The following is a 10,247-nucleotide window of genomic DNA, read 5'->3' on the forward strand; positions in this document are numbered from 1 at the left end:
TTTTTTTTTTCTGGTGAGCCTTGGCCATGTGGAGACCTATGGTATTTGCTGCCGGGCCTCACTGAGGTGTGGGGAGCGGCAAGGTGTGTTAGTGCCGCTGCAGCAGCAGTTATCAGGGTCTGGGGCTTCTGCTCAGCTAACCAGAAAATAAAAAAATAAAAAAAATGGCGGCTGCGGTCTGGCTAAAAGCCCCCTAGAGTCGCTGCTGGGGAGCAGGACTGGTTCATGCATGCGGGCGCACCCAGGCAGGTGGGAGGAATGGTGCCCCACGGAGCTGCCTGGTATTCCCCGAGGTGAAGGGGTACGCCCCTGTGATGAGCTGACTGGTGTGATAGTCCACGGGGTTTACGCCAAATCTTCTATACCATCGAAGAAGCCGCCCCTCCTGGTCGTATGGAGGCGACCAGCGAGAGTATATTTCCTCCATTTCCCGGTCCCCTTCTCCTCCTGGTGTGTGCAGCAGGTGTGCTGCGGGGGAGTAGGGACAAATATCTACCCTCGCCATTAACCAACCCTAGGAGGCGCAGTCCTCATGGTGAAAGGGTTGGAGGGTGTGTCCCTTGGTGAATAGTGGGGGTGTGAGTGTGGTGACACAGGGGGACGCCTCTGAGTCCAGAGTGAGTTCACCAAGTTATGACAAATGTATGTGTGCAATAAACGTGCAGGTCCGGACCTGTGTGTGAACGAGCATGTATGGGTGCCACCAAAAAACATCTTGGAAATGTGTTGTGGAGTCTGATCAGCTCTTAGCATACATACACATACATATTCTCGTTCCCCAGGTCGGCGCTGTGGAGATGAGTGGTGCCTCCAAAATGAACATGTATTGCCAATACCAGCGGTGTTTGTCATGAACCTGAAGTGTCAGGTAATGGTGGGGTGAACTCAGGATCTGGGCGTCCCCGCTGTAGGTGTTTCCCTAATGAGGGGTGGTCTTGAGGGTCCAGAGGCCCCTCATTAAGGAGGGGGTACTGTCATGATCCAGTGTTGGATCTGGCGGTATTAAAAGCACAAAGTGAACTTTTTTTACTTTGGTTAAGTTCAAAGGTGTTTTGACTGTCCCCGGTGGTGGTTGTGGTATTGCACTTTGGGTTTTTGTGCACTTAATTAGGTATCAGGTGTGACACCCTATAAAGGTGTGCTAGAGGTGTGCAATCACTGCCTGTGATATTGTGAGTTTGTGTTCACTCTGTTTTTGGACAGCCTGGAGGAAGGATGGAGCTGGTGAGGAGTCCTGCGCAGCTTAGCCAGGGGGGACGTGTTGCAGCTATAGTGTCTGGACGAAGGGCTGGCATGGCGTGGTGGGGTCGCAGTGATGGAGTCAGCGGGAAGTGTCTGCATGGTCTGGTGGAGTGGCTACTATGGAGAGTGGCACTCACCATGTGGGACTTGGCCGCTGAGCTGGACTCAAGCATGCTTGACTTCGTGGCAGAAGCTGAACACTTCCTTGGGACTCTGGTACTAAGCAGCTGCAACTGGTGTTGGACTCTGCTCCAAGGCTGCACTAAGGTGAAGGATCCTGTTATGGTGATGGATCCAGGTGGAGGAGAAGATGCACTCAGGTGGAGGGCTCTGTTGCTAGGAGCGCACGCAACAGAGCAAAGCTAAGTGGTGTTTCCCCTGTATTGTCTCTTTCCTCATGTGTGTTATTAGTGCAGTGGTGGGATTAGTTTCCGCACCGACCTATTCCCTAGTGAGGGTTTAGGGTCAGGGCGAGCTAGGGCGTTGAGGTACGCGTGCGGCACACGGTGCGAAACCGGCATAGGGAACGTTAGGAGTGCAGGGACACTGGCTCAGGGGAGCTCAGGAGGTCTCCAATTCCCTTTTCCCTATTGCAGGGCCCACCATTGTTAAAGTTACCCAGGTTCCCCCCTTTATTATTTAAATGCACCTTACTGGAGGCGGTGTTTCCAGATATTGTATGTATAACGTGTAATACCTAAATTCGCCAGGTGGAGGCGGCGTATCCACCTGCACGTTTTATTATTTAAATGCGCCCCACTGGAGGCGGTGTATCCAGGGTCACGTGTGTTATGGGTCCGCCTTGCGGAAACATCTGCACCCTGACACACGTGACCGTGACAGCTGTCTTGCATACTCAATGCCTCCTAGCTATTGGCTGGAGACATTTCCAAAGCATGTAAGGTTTGTGGTCCATATCTGCGCTGTCAGCTTGTGAAGAAATGTCGGAGGTCAGAATATAACATAACAGTTTATTTTTCTTTGCGTTTCAAAGTGTAAGGCCAGGATCACACACAGCGAGATACGGCCGAGTCTCGCAGGTTAAAACCAAGCTCTGGCGCCGGCACTCTGGAGCGGAGTGTGCAGCCGCACAGCTATACATGGAGCTGCACGCTCCGCTCCAGAATGCCGGTGCCAGAGCTTGGTTTTAACCTGCGAGACTCGGCCGTATCTCGCTGTGTGTGACTCCGGCCTTACCCTATTCTTCAGAAAATAAAAAAAAACATATACAGATTGTTCCAGGGTTTATATAGAGGTGAGGTCTGAAATAGGGTGCCAAAAAAAGAAAGGTGACATGACAGTGTGTGATGTGTCAGAGATCATAGGAGGCACAGGATGAAGTTCAAGTTGGGGGGGGGGGAAATACCAGCATATGGGGGCATAATCTATGGAGCATTTTATGGGGCCATAACCTTTATGGAGCAGCATATGGGGCATATTATTCTATGGAGCATCTTATGGGGGCATTATTAACCTTTGTGCAGCATTATATGGGGTGTATTTTGTATGGAGCATCTTATGGGGCTATAATCTTTATGGAGCAGCATATGGGGTGGCATATGGGGCATATTATTCTATGGAGCATTTTATGGGGCCATAACCTTTATGGAGCAGCATATGGGACATATTATTCTATGGAGCATCTTATGGGGCCATTATTAACCTTTGTGCAGCATTATATTGGGTGTATTTTGTATGGAGCATCTTATGGGGCCCATCATGAACTGTATGAAGCATTATATGGGGCTACTGATTCAATATGGATATTCAAAAACATTTAACCTACTGATGTCTCAATTAGTTTTACTTTTATTGGTATCTATTTTTATTTTTGAAATTTACCCGTAGCTGCTGCATTTTCCACCCTAGGCTTATACATGAGTCAATAAGTTTTCCCAGTTTTTTGTGGCAAAATTAGGGGGGTTGGCTTATACACGGGTCAGCTTATACTCGAGTATATACGGTATGTATATATATATAATCCAAAAGCAAATAATTGAGAAACTGCATAAATGAATGAAAACAATAAACAGAACATGTGCAGAAGTATAAACTTCATATGATTAATATACTGTTAGTGAAAGCGTGTCTTACCTTTCTTGTATTTGTGAAAAGTAAAAAGAAAAATATGTAAAAAAAAAATATTATTTCCCAGTTTGTCGGAGGTGTGTGTGAAGAAACACAGTGATTAAGGTCATCAGTTCATGAGGCCACTAATGGTGTTGAAACAGAGGAGGAAAAAAAAATGTGTGCATATAATTACATATATGAAGTATGCAATTAAAGTGAATGTGTGAAATTACATTGATAGGTTCCACTTGGTATCAAAATTCACATTATCATGAGGGCAAAAATATATGATATATAATAACATGAATATATAATAAAAAAAAGTTGAATTAATCAAATGAACAGATAAAGTGCTGAAACAATAGAATGACATTAAATTACAATTAGAGCACAATAAACATTTAGAATTAATTGTGCTATTGCTATGATTAAAAAAATATGTGAAAATGTGGAGGACACGGAGTATGAGCCTTCCTTTGATATTCTCTAAGTGCAGACAATCGTGGTGGACTGTGTGATCACGACGCGAGACGAGACGAGTAAGCGACCGCAGATACGGACGGAGCACAGAAAAAGAATTCTTAATATACATACATTGGAGAAATATCCATTATGGGACAGTTGTAACTTGTAAAGCGTTTCTCCAGCATAGCACAGATCTATGTGCTGATCCATATTGGGGTTTTCTCCTGAAAATATCTTGAGATTCTGCCAAATGATTTCAAAGTATTATGTGCCGCAGAAAAGACTGAGAAAATACCAGCGTTCACACATAACCGGCTTGGGGACATTGGCTCGTAATCCCTATCTCTAGGGAATGTTTTACATTTTGTACTTGCCAAAAAAAAGTGCTGGAGACATTTTGTCTGCTGACATTACCATGTAAACATTGTCACCTGGATCTAGTGGGTGTAGAAGGTGTGAACATTACATTCTCTTTATTAATTACCTTGTGGATGGATTAAGAGTAAAGTGTCTTTGCTGACAACACCAAACTATGTTTCCAGACACATGAGAGCTGATTTGATCAGGTGACATGTGCCCCTAACAGCCACGGGTGGAATTGCGATCCATCCACGGCTGTTAACATGTTAAATGCCGCTGCCAATCTCTGACAGCAGCATTTAACATGATCGAGCCAGAAGCATGTCACTAACTCCACTCATCGGCGCCACTGTCACATGATCGTGAGGGTTGGTATGACAACCCAGGGTCTGCAGGAGACCTCTGTGGTTGTCATTTCAAAATTGCTATGAGCGCCACCCTGTGGCCGGCATTCATAGCAGATAAGCATTTCTGATACATATAGCTAGAGCTAATCTAAGGAAACTATTGAAGCAAGGAAAAAGTGTGAAACAAAGTTTTTAAAAACAAAAAAAAGTAAAAAAAAAGATACAAGTTCAAATCACCCTCATTTTGTCCCCATTCAAAATAAAATAAAATTTTTTAAAAAATACACATATTTGGTATCGCCCAGTTCAGAAACGCCCGATCTATCAAAAAATGAAAAGAATAAATCCCGATCGGTGAACCACGTAACAAGAGAAAAATTCAAAAAGCTAGAATTACTTTTTTTGGTTGCTGCAACATTGCAATAAAATGCAACAACAGGAGACAAAAACATTGCCCCCATCCCAAAATGGTATCAAGAAAAATGTCAGCTCGGCGCGCAAAAAAATAGGCCCTCATCCAGCCCAAGATCCCCAAAAATGAAGACACTGTGGGTCTTGGAAACAGAAGAACCTAAACATGTTTGGTATCTACTCGTAATGACCTGGAGAATCATAATGGCAGGTCAGTTTTAGTATTTAGTGAATATGGTAAAAAAAAAAACTATTATGGAGTTGCACATTCAAACAAACGGAAAATGGCCTGGGGGTGAAGGGGTTAATGTTGATAACTAGAGTAATGCACCACGATGGGAGTAATCCTATCGCTGCATATACATTAAATGGAAGTACTGTATACTCGGGACTACAAAGCAGGAGAAGGATGGGGGATTACAAGTAAGCTGAACAGCAGTACTCAATGTCAAGCAGCAGCTGCAAAAGCAAACATGATTTTAGCGTGAATAAAAAAAGATAAAATCCCAAGATTACCTCTTTATAAATCACAGGTATAAAAACATGTATGGTCAGTACAAAGGACAGCACATGACTTCTTCCTTCCAAAGACCATACTAAGGCCCAGGGACCACTCATTATGGGTGGAAGAAAGATGATTCTGGCAGCTAAACAGGAAAGGGTTCTTTACAGTTACAGCAGTCAGACTGAGGAATGCCAACTGCAATGCCGACACTATAACAGCTTTTAACTCCTTCAATACCGGACAATTTTCCATTTTCTCTTCCCCTTCTTCCAAGAGCCACAACTTTTTTAATTTTCCATCAATATGGCCACGAGTGCTTGTTTTGTTTGCAGGACAAGCTGTACATTTGAATGACACCATTGATTTTATCATACAGTGTAATGGGAAACAGGAAAAAAAATTCCAAGTGCGGTGAAATTGCCAAAAAGTGCAATTCCACAATTTTTTATTATTTAACACGCTAACTAAACGCTAAAGCTGACCTGCCACCATAATTCTCCAGCTCAGTACGACTTTGTTGATATCAAACATGTATAGGTTCTTTTTAAAAGGTAAAAAAAATTTGAAATTTGAAAGGAAAAAAAAATTTGCTTATGTGACCATTTTCCAAGACCCATAGCGTCTCCATTTTTCTGGATCAGGGTGAGGGATTACTTTTTGCAACCAGAAATGATGCTTTATTGATACCATTTTGGAGTAGATACAATGTTTTGATCACCTGTTACTGCATTTCATTGCAATGTTGCGGCGCCATAAAAACGTAATTCTGGCGTTTCTAACTTTTTCTGGTTGCGTCATTTACCAATCAGATAAATTTACTTTGTCGTTAATGTTTTAAGAACAATGTTTGATAGATCGAACATTTCTGAATGCAGCGATACCAAATGTTTTTTTTTTTAATGGCGCAAAAGAGGGGCAATTTGAACTTGTTACTTTTTTTAAACTACTTTTTTTTTTTTAGTTTAATTGCTTTAATAGTCCCCCTTAGGATACTTGAAGCTGCAATCGTCCGATCACCTGTGATAGACATAGCAGTGCTTCAGCCCTGCTATATGCAGCAAAAATCACTATCTGCTAGGAACATCGGCCATGGGTCGGCGATCATAGATTTACAATGACAGCTACTTCTACAGACCCCCAGCTATCATGACACTCCATCAGCGCCCTGCGATCAGAGCACCAATGGGTAGGTGTTGTGAGCTCATTTTCTCGTTCACCTTTGATGTCCGATGAACGCCCTCTGCTGGTGAAAGGAGGTGGTGAAACTGATTTGGATGGGAGAAACCTGTCACCTGAACAGGTGGATTGCGATTGGACATCCGGAATCTCTGAGTGGATATAAGGCAGCCGACGCCCTGTAGGGTTGCTGGTGATTTCTCTGCTCTGAGCTCTGGCCTCCAGTTCAGTTCCTGTCTTCTAAAACTAAGTTTTGCTCTGTTATTGTTCCATGAGATTTTGTCTGATTTGCTTAGTTTTGTGTTCTGCCAGCCCCGGCTGGGGCTCTGCTGAATTTCCATTTTTGTCCCTGATCGGTTAAATCTCTTTTGCTCTGTCTTCAGAATATATCGGAGTGCTGATATAGGGATTTTGAAGTCTAGCGACTTCAGGGCCTTTTCTATCAGACGTGTTGGGCATTTTTGGCAGGGTTTTTTGCGTGATTGCAGACAGCAGCTTTTCTTTCCTGTCCTTTCTAGTTAGTGAGGGCCCCATCATTTGCTCAGCCTATCTTTCTATCTGTGTCTGTGTTTTCATCTTGTTTCACCGACAATACATGTTGGGGGCTGTCTATTGCTTTGGGGTCTGCTCTGGGGCAGTTTAGATTTCCCCTTTCTTGCTTTAGGCTTATTTAGTTCTCCGGCTGTGAAGAGGCATCTAGGACCACCGTAGGAACGCTCCACGGCTACTGTTAGTTGTTGTGAATAGGATCAGGGGTCTGCAATCCGCTAGTTACCAACCTCTCCGGTTTTCTGGGCTTAGCTTGCATTTTTGTTTTTTCCTCCTCCGGTGACTCATTCATAACAGGTAGGACTTATGACACGTTTCCAGCCAGCGAATGTTAAATGCTGCTGCCAGATTGACAGCGGCATTTAACTTGCTAACAGGGTCCACCTGCAGCTGTTAGAGAACAGGGTCCACCTGCGGCTGTTAGAGGCACATGACAGCTGATCTGATCAGGTGTCATGTGTAGGGAAAGTTACGGGCTCAGCACCAAAGCCCACATCAAAGGCATGGACATGACCAATGAAGTATCTATACATTCAATGTCGTGAAGGGGATAAAAAGGGATGGATGATTTCCTCAATACATAAGATTTTGGGTTACTGATAATTTAGTGACAACCAATGTATAACTGGTGGAGAAAGGTTGAACTTGATTGACCTAGACCTTTTTTCAACCTACGTAACTATACATCGTTACTCTGGTGGTAATTATACAGGGGCTTATTGAGTGTGTGTAAGGGGTTGTAAAGTCACATTAACCCCATAAGTTATGTCCCAGTTATATATATATTTCTGCTATATGTACATATCTTGTATATTTATGTAATATATTCATGTAATGTTGTACTGGTAGGGGGATTGTAGTACCCAGGTTTGGCCACCAGATGGGGATACATTTTAGTGGTAGTGTAAATAGTTATGATAGGAGGGGCACCGTAGATAAGGTAGTAAGGACTTCCTTATAGAAGTCAGTTGGGGCCAGGGCGCCCGTACAGCTCTCTTGGGCTAACTAGCCCCGAACAACACCATGTCACGTAACGTTGCCGAAGATTAATGCCTAGCTATTTAGTGTTCTTGGCCAGGATTTCACCAGAGGGAGCAACAGCAACAGTGCTAGCAGTGCAGTATTAGTGGGACTGCATTTGCCGGTGAAGACTAAGCAATACAGCAGGTCTCTCAATATGTGGCAGCTTATTGCATGGGCTGATGCCCTCAGTACCGGGGCGAAACAGCAGAGGGAGTCCACTAATGAAGTAAGGCTGAACAGTGAGGACGCTCTAGGATCAAAAGGTGCGGTCAGTCCCGGAAGCTAGCTTAGTACAGGGAAAGAGAAGGAGTTGCACGTTGTGAAACCTGAAGTTGATGCTGGAACGAATGCAAATATGCTGTGTTTCAGAATCAGTAAAGTTACCAGTTTGAAAGCTGAATTGGACTGTGGCTCATTTTGTACAAAACCGGACTGTGAAGACCTCCAGAAACGGATAGAGAACCCTGACGGTGCTGGGGAAGAAGCCACAGGCATGCAGTGTTATGGCCAGTACATGTATGTGAATGGAGGGCAGGGCGCGCTAACGCAAATGCTATCAGCCCCGACTACCGCCCTGTACCTCCCTCACGTGTCTTATAGGACTAGGACGATTAGCTATGCTTCAGATACATGGGATGACTGTTCCTGCATGTAATGTGACATCTGTTAATCGAGAGAAATGCACTGGATGTGTGTTTGCTTACAAAGGCAGCACAAGGAGAAGTCCCACACTTATGTCAATGGTCGGGGAAACCTAGTGTACTAGCGACTCATGAAGGTGATGCCGTGCCCATGCGATAGATATACATCTGTATTACAAAGCTGTGCTCCCAACTCCAGGTAGCAGCATCAGACTAATTTCTACAAGCAATTCTCCCAAAGATTTGACCGGCTTTGCATTACGCAGAAAGCCTCCTTACTTCAGTGAGAACTGTGTAATTCTTTGTTTTTTCTTCAAACACCTTTAATGGTTTTCTCCATAGATTTATGGTAATCGGCTTACTCTAGCGGGATTGCCTTGACCAAGACTTTTGCTCAGTCTAGGTAATCCTTTGATACAAGACTGTGAATACCAGGACTAATCTCACAGCAGCCCAACTTACTTTCAGCTCATAATATTGGGAATGTTGGAGGCAATTCAGAATCATTCTAGAAGCGGGGCTCACATGCAGAAACATTGTTAGGAACTTTCACCGATGTTGCAACCGCTGGATTCACCACCACCTCCGTTTGTGATGTACATGCAACATAACTGCCTTGCGATGATTTAGGAAATGCCCCATGCTTACACCTCATCTCGGTTATGCTTCATCCAGACCTCAGCTGACACATAATCTGTCCATTTACATCCAATGTTGTGAGGAACCGGCGGACCACTGCCACCAAATTGCGAAGGACAGCGGACCCTGTGCCACCAATATGTCACGATCCCACCGACACGGGTGTATCAGCGGACGGAGGGACACGACACACAGCTATCACAGGCACAGTGGGGGCTTATCTTAGTTATCCCACCACTAGCACCATGTGACAAAAATACAGCAAGCTAATCTTGCTCTGACAATTTACCGCAGGGGGGTATTTTGGATGCCCCACCACTAACAACCTTCCAAGAACTGCGGGGATTTATGTATATCCCACTTTCTCAGTTCCACCTTGGAACTCGCAGCTCTCCGGCGCCCCCCTTACCCTCAGGTCAGTCAGGGAACTGCACCTAGGATAATTAGTCGCCGGACGGGCTGCTTGCTGTGCACGGGCAATTAGACTACTGCAGTAAGGGAATTATCAATGCTGTGGCCGCAGCCCCTCATTCAGTATGTAAGACCCGTCTGTACTGCCAGCTAGCCTCGCCAGTCACGCACACCACGCTGCCACGCTTTACTTAATCAAAGAGTTAATTAAGAGGGTCCGTGACAAACCCCAAATTAGTAGCGATTATCTAAAAAGGCGCATAGTTCGTTTCCTAGAGCATGAAGGCAGACTAAATAATTTTATCATTTATTCCCCAAAAAAGTCGGGCAGTGGTTACAAATATAAAAAGTTGTTACAAAGTTGAGACATTACATACGTACAAATACAAATATAAAACAAAGTGGATG

This window comes from Dendrobates tinctorius, unplaced genomic scaffold (genome assembly GCF_039654945.1).
Source record: "Dendrobates tinctorius isolate UK_male_01 unplaced genomic scaffold, ASM3965494v1 ptg000152l, whole genome shotgun sequence".
In the NCBI taxonomy this organism is placed as follows: Eukaryota; Metazoa; Chordata; class Amphibia; order Anura; family Dendrobatidae; genus Dendrobates; species Dendrobates tinctorius.